The sequence below is a fragment of the Coturnix japonica genome, chromosome Z, assembly GCF_054131305.1.
Source record: "Coturnix japonica strain WE chromosome Z, WE-NBRP24, whole genome shotgun sequence".
NCBI lineage: Eukaryota > Metazoa > Chordata > Aves > Galliformes > Phasianidae > Coturnix > Coturnix japonica.
In genome coordinates, this window is record NC_140702.1 from 486,293 (window position 1) to 501,006 (window position 14,714).

General features: G+C 38.9%; 1 protein-coding gene across 2 annotated transcripts in view; it reads right to left on the bottom strand.

The window, feature by feature from the left end:
* The window catches only part of PRDM6 (PR/SET domain 6), a 62,936-nt gene that overhangs the window by 23,186 nt on the left and 25,036 nt on the right, over positions 1-14,714 (bottom strand). The gene's annotated exons all lie outside the window — the stretch shown is intronic.

A 14,714-nucleotide genomic window follows, 5' to 3' on the forward strand; every position in this document is an offset into this window, starting at 1 on the left:
GAGATGCAAGTTTATCATGTTTCTTTTATCAAGCCAATCTTTTTGTATTAAACATGTTTGTGGTGTCTCAAAGATGTGACCATGTTTCCCAAAGAATATTTAACCTATTTTGACAGGCTGGCCTTAAATAATGAACTGCCAGATAAACAAGAAAATCTGGATGTAAAGCCTGCATTTAAATGGTTGGAACATCTGAGCAAGGGGCAGTAGTAATCCCCAAACAAGCATTCCTTCCTTTGCATCTCAGTTGCAGCAAGAACACGTACTTCAGTAACCTCACGTGGCACATAAGGGAGGTGTAGGAATAATCAGACAAAAACAAAGGAGACTGGAAGGAAAAAGAGTTGAGGACACCTTTAGGAGCTCTCTGGAGTCAATGCAAATCAGCCCAAAGGGAATCAAAGTTTTTCTAACTGTGATTCCCCTGCCAAGGATGTGAGAGTCACTTAGGGTAATGTTTTAAAGAGACAGTTAAATCTCTCCACTCTGCGCTGGTTGCTCCCTCTGAACTCAAAGATTAAGGCTGCTCTGGAGGAGCTGAAATGTGAAGATACATATTCCATGCACAGCTGCCCTTCCGACTTCATTAAAAATTAAATCTAGGAAGTGCTGCTCCCTACGCGCAGGGTCTCACAAGCTTTTTACCTCTTACTTTGTTAGCATTCAAAGTTGCACCTGAGCAATTAGGTGTTTATCCAAAGCAAACCTCATCTTTTGCTTCTCCACAGATGCCATTTCATTTAATAATTCCATGCCTCCAAACTTTTCCTTTTGAAATTCCATGAGCCTAACTTCAGCTATCTCTATATTTGCTAATCTGCAAATTAAAGATGAAGCGTATTTATTGCCCTGAATTGAACACCTGTAGAGGAAGCAAATGAACAATCCTGCATTTCTATTTCAGCGTCAAGAGACATCTCTCAGAAATCATGTGAATGTGCTCAATGTTTCTGATATATTAGATGTGATTTTCCTGCAGTGCACACAAAGACATATACTGCAACCAGAATACAAAATCTTATTTCCCCACGTGAGAATTTCCAGTTCAGGAATCTAGCTTGCTTTTTCTCTTGACTAAAAGGGATCTAAAGTACTCGGAAGTGACTTATATATTGCTAAGGCATGAGAGATGGGGAAATAAAGTTTACAGATAAGAAAGATGCTGAGCAATGGGACAAAATTAGGGAAAACAGAAGGAATCCCCAGAGGGAAACAAACACTCCAAAATTAGTGATTTGGTTCATTTTTTAAAATACGTGGTAGCTTGTTGGTTACCAGCAGGGACCTATTCTTATGTAAACATGCTAAACCTCCCTGATTATATGAGGAAAGTATGCTAAGCAATAAAATTCTGTAATGGAAGTTGAAAAGTTACGCAGGAAATCAACCATCACAGAGGATGAAAAGGAAAAAAAAAACCACAAAAAAAACCCAATGATTAAGTGTTTGGATGCAACCATTTTGGCAATATCTACCCAAACAGTCTCTGCACAGTGTTTACTGTCTATTCATTTACATGGTGCTTTCCGTGCTTTCCGTGGCTGGGAGGTGTAATCACCTTTTCCATTACCATGAATCAACTGTGAAGGTTGTGAGAAAGAGGCAGAAGGCGCTACAAATACTGCTGAGTATCTCTTCATCTAAATACCAAGCAAAACTGCTTTTAAATGCTTTATTCTTGCAAGTGCTCTTGCAGCAGTGACACCATGCTTTGTCCTTTCCTAGGACATATCACTGACATTGAAAGTAAAAATGTATAGTTTAATTCTGACTGTTTACAAACTCCGACCTGCAGCACTCTTAGTACTGTTGTTACAGGAATGAAAATCCAGCTATAATGCAGGCACCTTATGATTGAAAGGAAAATAGCAGCACTAGATTGTGTCTGTCTGTCTAATTTGGATATGGTAAAACTTAATTGCTATGGTTATTATTTGTATTACTATCATGCATATATTTTTCTACATCTGGCAAACGCTATATATGCACGTGAAGAAGTCACTATGAGCGAGCAAACAATGGCTTGCTGTAACAGAGTTAAAGTAAGCCTGCAAGAATAAGTTTTGAACATGGACTTATAGCAAACCATATGGATGGACACACTCTCCTGCTTCTGCACTACACATCTGTATGTATTTAAACATTCACAGCGGCTAATAAGAAAACAATAAAAACAACAAGAACAACATCAAAACACCACAATGAGACAAATTTAATGAAAATCTTTGACTCCTTCACCAGTTCACTACATCAACCTACTCTTATAATTTTTAATGCATTGCAGGACAGGCAAAACAAAATATCGTTTCCCCAAATCCCTGTGGTGAATATATGTATCTCACAATAGTCATTGCTCTGAATTATGGGGAAAAAAAATTATTTACTGCATTTTCCTGCTCTGATTAATCCTGCAAATGCTACCTATACTGTCTACTGGATCTCTCCCCTCTTCTGACCACAGGTAATTACTCGACTTTGTTTTCTTATGAGTATTCATGGAGATACTTGGTTGGTTTTGCTTGTGCTTGAAAAGCTTCAACACATTAAGATATTTTGTGTATGGCTTGTTCCAGGTCTGAACCTACTGGCGGCGACTAAAATCTGACCAAAAAAGGCTGCACTCTGTGTGACGTGCCTGCTGCTCTTCCTTAGCAATTCCCATCTAACTAATTTACTTCTTAGTAGGCTCACTGATTATTAGTAGGTTTCTAACACGTTATGTATCAAAAGACTCAGAATGCAAAACATACAATTATTCCAAAATTTCAGAATAATAAAAAAAAAAAGCTTCATTTTCCAAGAAAGCGACCATTTTTTTCTTTTTTTTCTCCCCTTCTTTTTCTCTTTATACTACTCCACTGCTGTTCCAAGGTGCCAACTGTGTGGAGTAGGGAAAAAGCAATTAGGATGCCAGTGCACTGGCACTGGTCAGTTTTGTCTTCTGTTTTTATGCACCAATGAATTCCGTGTGAACAGCTTGGATTTATTACTTATTGGATTGATTATTGATAAGCTGGAGGATGTAGATACCGAAAGATACGGTGCCAGTATAGACAGTGGTATATAATGACAATAATAACAACATTTCTAAAGCATGTGGCATCTCACATAATTAATGCTCTAAAAACTATGAACAGCTATTATTAGGTAAAATAAACAGCACTCGCTGGAACATCTGTCACACTGGCAACATACCAAGTCAAGGCTGGACCATGTACGATTTAAGTTGTATAATGGATAATCCACAACACTCTGAGAAATCTCAGATCAATACTGAGGTAGTAGTTTTGCCTCTTGCCTGGCTTGGACAGATGGGGACAAATATGATTCCAGCACTAAAGACTGTTGTACCACTTGCTGGTATAGATGTCACAGAATTTCAGGGTAACAGAGCCTGGATGTAATCACACAGCCACAGAGAAAGCCAAGCTGTGAAGCAATTTAAAACAATTTCACAGAAGAGACAGGGAGAGGAAAAGTGGTCAGTTCATTGCAGTTTGTTCCTCTCTATCTTTTGCTTTCCTTTGTTCTCTTTCCATGGCTTGGTGAAGGATTGTGTCTTTTGAAATTCTGCCTGCATTTTATTTTTCCATTTAGTCAAATAAAAAAAGGTGTTAGCATACAGCTTAATTGACCTCTCGTTTTCCTCGCAGGCAGGCTAGTCCTGAAAGTGAAGTTTCTTTTTGTATACAGTTTTTTATTCTAAAATTAACTCTCTGAATTATTATTTTTTTTTAACGTTGCAAGACATCAAAAGAGATGTGAAGAAACCACAAAACATGCAAGGATTAGTTTTTACCATTACTAGGCCATCCTGCTTTTTGCTCATCACTACTATTCTTATCGACATCAAACGCATATGATCACAGGATTTTCCAATCACTCAGCGTTAGCTTTTCTCCCACAGTAAGTTTTACCTTTGACTTCAGTGGGAGGAGTGAGGACCACAAGGCACACTTATGGTGGGTACATACAGAACTACAGAATCACTGGAGATCGTTGAGTCCATCCCCACACTAAAGCATGTTCCCTATCGTTAATAATTCACCAGATTTAGAGATAAAATCCACAGGTGTACTCCAGACTACTGGGAACAGAGAAGATGGTTGTGATGAACCAGTCTGATATGTCAGAGATGGTAGCATCCACCCAGGTTTTATTCCGTCTATAACAATGCATGAGCCTACAAAACCACAGCAAAAGTGAAGATTTCTTACTAGTCTGGACATCTGAACACGGCGATCTCTGCATTGTGTGAAACACAACACGGTGAGCCTTTGTTTTTGATAATAACTATATCCTCTACAGGTAACTGCATACCAAAAAGAGTTTAAAAATATCAAAAAGCACAATCTTTGATAAGTGTGGGTACATAACTTCCACTTCATAGGAGCCGAGCAGCCCTCCATACGACCATTTGTCAGAACCACCAACAGGACGATGTCCGTGGTGCGCAGACTCCTTCCTAGGGCCTATAAAAGATCAGCCACTCAAACCGTGTTTCTCTGTCCATCAGTCACTTAGACTTCTGGAAAGGCGAAGCTATAGGCAATGAGGCCTATTTCTTTGCCTACATGGTCGTTTTTGGGCTAGTTCTGTTTCCTTTAAAGGTCACAGCCATTTATCTTTGTTGCTCTTCTTACTGGTGGCAGTGTGGCGCTATTTGTTTGGTTGGACTTTATTGTTTTGTTATGTTTTTAGTTTGCTTTTCAGTGTTTTATTCATCCCCAGGCATAGAGTACTGCTGTAAGAAAAGTTCAGGACATTCACAGTGTAATATCTTGGGAGAGAGCTTTCAGTCATACTGCTGGTAGACAAGAGCTATACAGCCAACTTAAAAATGACAAAGAAGGATAATTGTGTTGCAAAGGAGACAAAACGGCAGTCACTTTTCTGAGAAGCTCTGAGATTAGCACATGTAAGTGTGCAGTAATTTGGTTTGCTAAGGCAGCGACTGTTGAGCAAAATGCCAATGGGCTCCAGTCTTCATTATGGCACATAAACATTATTTATTTGCTAGCATTTCTAATCATGTCAAACTGGAAACAAACTGAATTATGTGCATGACTTGATAACTTAGTTGTTTAGGTTGGATTCTGTGTAGTATATCAGTGCCCAGCTCCCGTTGGAATCAACACACTGTCAGAGGATCTCATTATCTAAAAAACTGGAAAAGTTCATGAGAGCTTTGGTTGAGGGGACTGAAAAATAGGAGACAACTAACAAAATTTCCTGAATAGATTACAGTTAAGAAGCGCGGTTTAGGCAGGAAATCAAACTGCAACTGCATTCATGTTTGATTATAACAGCTGTTTAAATAATGAATGCTTTCAGACTTTAAATATTTTGAATATTAGGAGCTGAGCATCTGATTCAGAGGAGGCCCATTCTGAATAAGCATCTTCTCGCCGTTACACACTGAATGAGAAAGCTATGTCTTTGTGCCTTTAGCAATCACATCTTTCTCCTTTCATTCATTAGCTTGCTGACCTGGTCAGGCCATTTAGCAAATGTTTTAAGAACAGCTCTTAGTCTCTCTGTATAAAAGAAAATAAGAAATATAATGAAAAACAGAAGCAATCAGTGATGCATGGAACATTCTCCAAGCACAGCCCAACTGAAAAGAAACACTGATGTTGATAGATAATAATAACATCATATAATCACATCCTTTATGAAGATCCTATCTCAAAGACTGCAGTACTTTGTAAATGACATACTGTGTTTTATACTACCTGTACAATAAACAAGCAAATTGTTCTTGGACAGTATAAAGAAATGTCTGCTCATCACATAACTCTAACTTTGATGCCTAATAAATATTATTGAATCTGTAGCAGTGAACTACACACATAAAACTGGTACGAAGAAATGGTAGTACACATGTCAGCAATCTCGTTTTACTAGAAGTGGAAACGTTTGGACAGGTTCCCTTTTCATCTGTACAGATGTTATTTCATAAAGGCATTAGCTGTAAAAGCTTCTCATATTCTCCTCTGCTCGCTAAGTCTAACTGATTTGTTTTGCCACTTAAAATACACCTTCAGATTCTTAATGGGCAGATTTATGTAAATACATTTATATGTATATACATACGTATCTGTGATATGGATAACATCTAAGCTTCTTGGCTTATGATGAAATAAGCACAGTGTATCATTATGTAGGTATTGAAAGCTAGTTACTATAGATCGTATATGTGTGTGAAATAAATATGCCAATACTGATTATTGACCTTGAAGTGCTTCAGTTCTTTAAGTAACCAGCAAACCTTTTGTTGCCATTAAGAAAAATGTTGAACTTCATTTAAACAGTGATTTTACTTTTGAAAAACTTATGCTACACACAAAACAGCGTCTATTTCTTCTTACTTTGAATCAACACAGAAGTTTCCCAGAGCTTGTAACTAAAGTGAATCATTCTGAGCTGGGATAACCCGCAAACAGAAGGGAGATCTGAAGTAAGAGAAGAAGGAGGAAACATCAGAAGTCACAACTGTAATAAAATGTTCTGCAGCAATTGCTGGCAACACAGCATCCCTGAGACGCAATGCCTCCATGAAAACATGAAGAAATGGATCCTGACAGCCAATGATCTTTAACTGCTCGCACTACTCAAAGCCGTTTTCCACTGTCACACGTATCTGATACGGAGTGCACATCCTGTAGTATCTGCTTAATGTTTCTTCTCTTTAATCCAGCCGGCATCGTCTAGCAAATTTTATAAAAGAGAATACTTGCCAGCAAATATTAAAAGCTATTTAGATTTAATGTTTCTCAAAGGATTATAGCATATGAAACTATAAACATTGTTTTGAACTGTCTGTGCTAGGTGAAAGGCTTCATCTCACACTTAGACCCTGGTCCAGCAAACACTTATGCACATGTTGTAGTCCCATTGATCTCAATGGGACTGCTCGTGCATAAAATCAAGCATCTGTGTGTAAGCGGTTGGAGGACTGGGGCCTTATTCCAGAGCGTGTCATGAGAGCAATGCACTGCTGATTATGCCAGCTTGATTGAATTGTTTTTCTAAGTGAAGCCTCAACAGTTTTTTTTAACACTAACCCATGTTGGCTCTGGAACAGGGAAGCGTAACACAGAACACACAGCAGGAGTATCTAGCAACAGGACAAAAAGGGGAGGACATCAAATGGAAGATGTACATGTGAAGTTGGATATAGAATCACCAAGGTTGCAAAAGACCTACTCAATCATCTAGCCCATCCATCCTTCTACCACCAACACTTCCCCACAAAACCATGTCCCTTAGTACCACATCTAAATGTTTCCTGACCACTTTGAGGAAGATCACTTGCTCCGTTTTGACTCAAGGCTTACCTTGGAACTGACCAAGAGAGAGCCAATAACACAAGGAAGAACCACTCAAGAGCATTTACTCTTGCCACTTCTGGTGAGTACACTTGGAAATCATGTTCTCAGGCTGCATTTTCATAGCTTTGTGCATGAAACTGTGTGTGAAAATTAGATTTTCCAGGCAGGGATCTGGATTTATCAGTTCCAGCCTCAGTGCTCATAGGGATACTTTCAGACATACTAAAGTATCACACATATAGAACATGTGTCATTTAACACCACTAAGCAGGCTAGATTAAGGATTTTAACTATACAAAAGTGCAAACAAAGTACTTTGAAGCTCTTGGAGATAGTCATTCTTTTCTTTGCCTTCAGGATGTTTTAAAGCTCTAACAGGCTCTTCTGGATGGATTTAGATACATACATAGCTTCTCAATGTTACAGCTCCAAGAGATGCTCTCACTCCTGTAGTAAAACTAAACTAGGAAAAACAAGTTACTTATTATAATTATAATAATAATAATAATAATTATTATTATTATTATAATTATTATTATTTATATTATAATTATATAAGTAATAATTATTATTATTACCTATATTATGGGGGGAAAAAAAAGAAAAAAATAAAACCAAACACACACACACACACAAAAATCAGCCTTCTAAAATTAAGGCTTTCTTCCAGTCACCTCACTTTGAGGGAACAGGCTGAATATTACTCTGCCATGACAACAGCATCACTGCCTAGCATAAGTGACCCACTGGGGTGTTTGGCACAGGACTGGGGTGCAAAGGGTTAAATTGAAAACTAAACATCAGTTTTCACTGCTGTTTCTGACGGCTCTGGGAAAGTGATCCAGAAGGCAGACAGGTCTCCTTAAGTTCCGTACCCTACCTGTCAGTCCTGTGCGGATGTCTTAGATGCTTTCCAGGGCCTAGAATGGCATTACAAACCTCTGCTCAGACACTGGAATTACTCCACAGATGATGTCTGAGTTCAGCTCCTGCTCTGAAAAATGTTTGCCACATGACTTACAGCAAGTACTTAAACTCTGCTTCTTGATCCTCCAGCTGGGACGTCGATAGTGTTTGTTGTGCACCAATTGTTTACGTCCGCTCTGATTTTGTAAGCAAATACGGGTTGAGACTGTCTTTACACTGGAAATGCAGAACATCTATCTCAGCACAACATCCACCTACCGGTACAGAAGAGACTCTAAAGACAGTTCTTCCTGTTCTTTCATAATTGTCTTGCTGTTGAGATCCCCCCACAAATGAGGAATTTTGGTAAAAATGACATATTTTAGGAGATACACTTAACTCCTTTGCGAGTTCTAAATAATGAGGCACACCGATATTTTTAGTTTGGAAGATTTTGGAATGTCTGGAATGCTAAGTTCCCCAGATGATGATTAAAAGGTCAAGTAATAAAGTATATGGTAAACTATGCTTGAGATTCCTCATAAAACAAATGAGTAATGGCTGCACAAACTGCGTTGCCGTGTTTTTATGTTAAAAAAAAAAATGTCTGCGCTGTATTATTTCTTCAAATCTGTGAGATGGGAAGGTTCTCAGGAAAGCAGCGTGGCGATGCTTAGAGGGCAGCTACCGGAGGGCTGGAGTCAGGGTCAGAAAGCAGATGGAAAGGCGCTATGAGGAGCAGCGCTGGTATTCCTTGTGGGCGCACAATGGAGAACAGAAAGAGTTTTTTCCTCTCTGGAGTGCAGGCCTGGTGTTGGTAAGTCTCATGCTAATTTTCTTTGGAAGATAGTTTGTTTCTGTGAGGATTATAACATTAGATTAGAACATTGCTTGAGTCACAATCACAGGAGCCCTCCAGAGCTGTTAAGCATTTGGCATATCTCACTTATCTCTAAGGGTGGCAGGGGCCATCAATACAAAGTGGACCATCAATCAATCCGGGGTCTTCTTCAGACGCTGCCTGTCAGCTGATCAGAGGAAGACTTTAAGGAATCAGCTTTCCATTATCAGGATTTGGTCTGCGATCAGAACAAGCCACTGAACCTTTTACTTTTCACTTGGCAAAAACATACACACTGGAAAAAAGTCCTGACAGTTCATTCATTTTGCTCCATCACTGGAGCCAGATGATGTTTGACTGGGGAGACCCACCCTCTTTGATGTTGTACTCTTTTGAGAGTGCCCCGCTGTGAAAAAAATTTTCTCCTTCCAAATTAAAGAGAAATATTTCTGCGTCCAGCTGTTAAATGTGACGTTTGCCATTTTTCAGCGCGTTGGCCCCGTGCCACCTCGCAGGCTGTGTTTCAAGCCTATCTTTTTCCCTTCTCCTGCTCAGCAACAATATCCACAATGCGTTAGTGTCTCCAACTTTACATAACATCAACACCAGAAGGAAAAATACCAGTAATACCTCATTGCTCTGAAGTACCGCAGCAATATTTACACACGTTTCTTCTGATTCTTTTTAATTAAAGCCAGAAATCATGTTATTACACAAAATGAAGGACAATAGCCCTTAAATATAATCTAACTACAAAAAGTCAACTTGAGTTTCGTTCTGATTGCAGCAGGCAAACCACGCAGCGAAGCCTCCGAAGACTACATTTACCAGCAAAGGGAGTGTGGATATTATTAAGACTTGTTTCATGTGTAGTAAGTCCACATCAAGAAAAATGGCATCCGTTCAAGCAGCCCTCGCTCTGTTTAAATTAAGAGAAACTTTTCATGAAAGCTTGAATAAACATTTAGGTTTAAGTAATCAAGAAAACCTGTATCTTCTCATATTTATTAAGTGTAATTTTTAGAGTTATAAAAACCGCTGTCACAAATCGTGTACACTGTAAATAAAGGGCGGACTCATCACTGCGGTGTTTTGCTTCTCTGCTGAAGTGAATGAAACACAACAGGTTCCAACCGCTCTTCAGCTGAAGCCTTCCTTCATCCTTTTTGCTCCCATATTTGCTGACATGGAAAGGGATCAATGTCTGATAGATTTTGGCAAGCTCAATGTTGCAAACCCGTGTTTTCCAATTAATCTCAGACTGTGACCAGCAAATCTGAGTAATTGCTTATGTGCTCATGAATCTTTACTCTCTGAAAATTAAAACCCAGACCAAAACCTCAATAGATGAGAGTGGAAGGACGTATTTTGCAAAATTACTTGGGCTGTAGTAAAAATGAAGCATTTCCCCTTCTGGCAGTGCAAATTCTAGATTCGTGTTTCCATACAGCCCAGACATATTTGATCTAGAAATGAGCAGTAATGCTGCAGCCCTCTCTTCATTTACACTACATATAATCAATGATCTCACTTTTTGCAACTGTAGAATCATATAGATTTAGGAATAAACACGTAGTAAAGCCTCCTGTACAAGCACAGTATCATGAGATGCCCTCTGCTAACATGGAGCTATAATATGTCCTGCAGGGCTTCAGTCTCATGTTGAAAAAGGTCCAAGAATAATGTTTGTGCTATTATGGTTCTTCTCCATCCTCATTTCTAATTAAATTAAGGAACATTTTTCTTACCATCAATTCATGTACCTAACCAATGCCATCCACAACTCTCTTTACTTGCCTGTACCATCCCAGCAGATACTGTCTCATCATGTTCCTTTTTAATGTCCCTCATTTTTATCAAGGCAGCAGAAAACTGCTGGAGAATGCCAGCGAAACAGAGGACCGACTGCAAAGGATCCTGTTTCAACCATTCTGCGTTTTCCCTTTTTGCATGCCCATCTTTAACACCAGGCACCTTGGTTCTTCCTTCCTGCCTTTCTCACCTCTGCTCTACATGACAAAATCATCTTAGGTACCAAAGAGTTTTAAGTTAAAATTCGGGGAGCACTTGTGTGGACTCTCACAGAGGATGCTCACTTAAGGAGTGAGAGAGCAGTTTGATCCACAAGTGCACTGGCCATAAAGGTCAGCTTCTACACAAAGGAACACAAAGCTGATGTGTGAATTAGAATCAGTAGAAGCAGTCATTGTAATGCATGGTGAAATTTTTAACAGTAGAATGGCACGTGCAAAATGGGTTGCATTTCTTCCCCAAGTTTAAGTTCTAAAAAGAAAGGCAAAACAAAATAGCTCTTTTTAAAATCATTTTCTGACCATCCCCAAGGTTTATCATGGTGGAGACATTAACCAGTATATGACAGAGCTGCATGAACAATGAGCTTACGTAGTACAGCTCCGCGATATTTGTAAACTAATAACAACAAAAATGCTCTGGAGCAAGCTTTTCTGTAAAAAAAAATAAATAAATAAAATAAAATTCATCTGGATGATTTCAAGATTTTATAAACTGTAAGAAAATGTTTCATTACAAGCTTACTGAACTGTAGAAATGAAAGTAGTTCTGAATGGAAAAATGAACTTTCTGTTTAGAAAATGTAAGAACAGCATGTTTAGATGATTTCGAACCATTTTCCCCAAAGTTTTATTCATCGAGAGTTTTCCTGAAACTGACATTTTTATGCAAACAGTTTTAGTTTCTCAGCATTCTCTGGGGGGAAAAAAATTGTTTCCTTGGAAAACCTCAACAATTTGTAACTAGTTATCTGCTGTACAGCAGTGATAGGCCATTAAAGGCATACATAAAAACAGCCATGGCACCTAAGAGCTTGCAATCTACAAGACACAGATAAGACTAAATGAATTGGGAGACCCAGAAAATGTGATGAAAGCATAACCTTTCCCCACTCCTTTCTTGTCTCTCTCTTTCTCCCTCATGCACAATCACAAAAATTCTCTCCTTAAATACGGAGAGATTAATAGGGAGTGCAATTCTGCAGTTTTCCAGAGCTAAGCAGGAATGGTCCCTCATCCCCTTGGCAGAAGAGAGAGGCCTTTGTGTTTTTCCCTGTGGGGCACAGAGCTCCGCCAGCTACAATCACAGAGAAAACGAGCCCTGAAACTCTGTCAAGCAGGTCAAAAATGAAGCCCTTTCCATGCTAGATGCCTGTCTGCTGGAAGGCATCCTGAAGAAGGGGCTTGGGAAGCTAAGCAGTGTGGACAATGAGAGAGTAAACCCTTATGTTCTATGCAAGTTGCTCCTCAAAAGGAACACGTTCCTGCTAACAGGAGACAAATGAGCCCTTTTCCCATTCTTTTAGTGCCTCACAGAAGACTACTGGACAGTGCTGACTGTCCTAACTGGCTCAACCACTGCACTTGAAAAATGAATGATTAAGGAAATAACTGTCTGCGTATCGACTCTTATACATATACTCAGATTAACTGCTTTAAAAGAATTTGATGAAGCTGTAATAAAAATTAATTTATCCGTAGAAAGAAGAACTTCTTGTTCTCCTATGGCAGATTTATGATTTCATGCAGACATGAGTGTCCTACAGTTCACCCTTTTTAATAAGTAATCTTTAAAAATACATAAAATATTTGTCCTAATGAAGTAATGGTTTCCTAAGGTTTTGCTTCTTTTCTGTACTGCCTACAGTTTTATGTCTTTGTTGAAATGTGTCACTTCTTAAATTATGATGTTTTTCTTAGTCCACTATATTCTTTTTCTAACCCACACTAAGAAAGCACAATTGTCAGACATCATGTTTTGAGGGCGAACTGACCTCCAATATATTGTGGATAACATAAATTTCCTCTTTTATAGTTATTTGCAACACATTCCTAAACCGAACCCCCTTGGTCACTAAATGTCTTGAACTCACTCCACCTAACAAATGCAAACTAATGAGGCCAAAATTTTCAGCCAAAAATCAAAGTAAAAGGTGAGAGGAGAAGACAAGGAAAAAAAGTAATTCAGCATGAAGGAGTCACTGATAGTTTAGAGTCACGGCCAACTTTAGATAAGGCGGTGTACTGAGACAGCTCAAACAGCTGCTGCAATCCCAGGACTGTCATCTTTGCCGGCTCAAATTTGTCAAAAAACTCTCCAAGAACCTGGGAGTATGGGAAAAGTGAGATGAGAAAGGTTAATGCATCATGATTCCAGCCTCTGCTGACTCATCCCATCAAGAAATACTGAGGATCGTCCAACAGAATACAACAGTATTTCACTGCGGCAGATTTTGCTCCTCTTTCTCAAAGACTTTTCTTTCTCCAGTAGAGAGCAGAGAAGGATGTGAGTTACTCCAGGCTTCAAAGGAAAGACATTTATTTTGTCCAGATAAGTAAATTGTCTTGTAATCCCATGTGGTATCTGGATAGGAAATATATTATACTTAGTAAAAATTGAGCAACTCCTTTGAATCAAGGATGAATAAACAAACTGACTGAGAGGAAAAGACACTTACCAGAGGCTTAATAACGAGGTACATTCAGGAGCATTCCATAATTTAAAGGCTCATTGTTCTGTAAGCACAACTAGTGAAGCTTAGTTTTAGGAAGGGCGTGTGTCCTTTGTCACCAGAACTTTCACTGCTGTGATAATCTCCATGTCTACAAGATTCCAGTGTAAAACAAAAATATCTAAATATTTTTCACTTATTTCACACGTTACACTTCAAGTGATACCACTGGAAGTTCATCACTTCGAAGATCAAAATGCCCTGCGGTCTCACTGACCAAAGAGGACAAATGGTGTCCCGGGATATCTGACTTTGTGATGTGAAAACAGAGAAGAATGGGACGGTAATGATGAAGGCCCACAAAAACAAAACCAAACCGAACAACTAACCAAGTAAACAAGTAAAACAACTGTAACTTTTGCTCCATGCTTCTGTACTGAGTAGGAAAGTGACCTTTGCTGATCCCCACTGAACCCTATCAGTATTTCCAGTGACCTCCTCCACAGCATCCCAACTCCACCTAACTACTTTCAGAAGTCATGTCATGGAACACGAAGTCCTAAGAGAGCACAGTCTGGAGCACGGCCGGACAGAAAACTCTCATTGCACAGTTATCACAGCTCTCAGTGAACCTCACGTGTTGAACTGGTTGTGAATGCAATAGATTCAGATGCTGTTGCCATTTGTTTGAACCTCTGGAAATTCAAGCTGCTGGGTATTTGGAAAAGCATCAGTTGCCATGACAATAGAGAAGAGTGTGTGCCCTGTATGCTTTTTGTATTTGACTTCACTGTATATACAGGATATCCTGTATTATACAGAATGTCTGGCAGTCCTGAAAGAAGAAAATGACATTTCCTCTTGTCACTTGCTTTTTGCTACTTTTTCCACATTTCAGATTTAACTTTGTCTTATATATCTATTACTTAAAACTAAGTGGAAATTAAGGAGGGATTACTGTCCTCTCAGAGTGATGGTTAAATGGATTAAATCAATGCTAAGTACTATTGTCAAATCATCAGCAATTACACATTTCACTTCTTGATATATTCCATACCCATAAAATGAAAATATCGTTTTTGAGACATATTTTCTCAGTCTGAAATGTGAGTTCTCTAAAAATACTCAAAAGCAACAGAGCCTAAAAAAG